The following is a 660-nucleotide window of genomic DNA, read 5'->3' on the forward strand; positions in this document are numbered from 1 at the left end:
GGAAATCATTCCACACCATGTCCCTGGGCCCCTCTTTCATCAGACCCAGACAGGGTGATGAGGAAATCCTGTACATATGCAGGAAGAGGGCAAATGACCAGAACAGCCCAAGTTTACTACCTGGGTTTGTTACCTCCAAGGACAATGGGAACACTGCGATCCCCTCTTGCGCCCAGGGCCTCTTCCTCTTCTGCATCCCTGGGATGCTCTCAGGTTCTTCTGGTGCTTGCCCTGCTCTGACTTTGCAATTACTAATAACTAGCTTAACATCCCCACTGCCAACTCTGGCACAGTCATTTTTATATTTCTAACAACAACATAGATTCTGGCACACAGAAAGCACTGAATAAATGTTTACAACCTTAAACTAAAGTACATTAAGACTAAATATTGGTACTATATGTTTTCAAGACAAGTAAAAATTTAAAAAAATTAGTAAGACAAGTAAAAAATAATTTATGCAAATAAAATCAGAATGGGGTCACTTCTGCAGGAAGAGGAGGGCAGAATGCAAAGGAACGTGAGGTAACTTTTTAGGGAGGCAGCTGGTTACCACAGGTGTACGCATGCGTTAGAACCTGTCCAACTACTCTTAGGATCTGTACAGGGTACTGTATATGACTAAAAGAAAATTAAAACTAGAAGTGGACCTTCATTCGT

Source organism: Galeopterus variegatus, unplaced genomic scaffold (genome assembly GCF_000696425.1).
Source record: "Galeopterus variegatus unplaced genomic scaffold, G_variegatus-3.0.2 Scaffold1569, whole genome shotgun sequence".
Taxonomy (NCBI): Eukaryota; Metazoa; Chordata; class Mammalia; order Dermoptera; family Cynocephalidae; genus Galeopterus; species Galeopterus variegatus.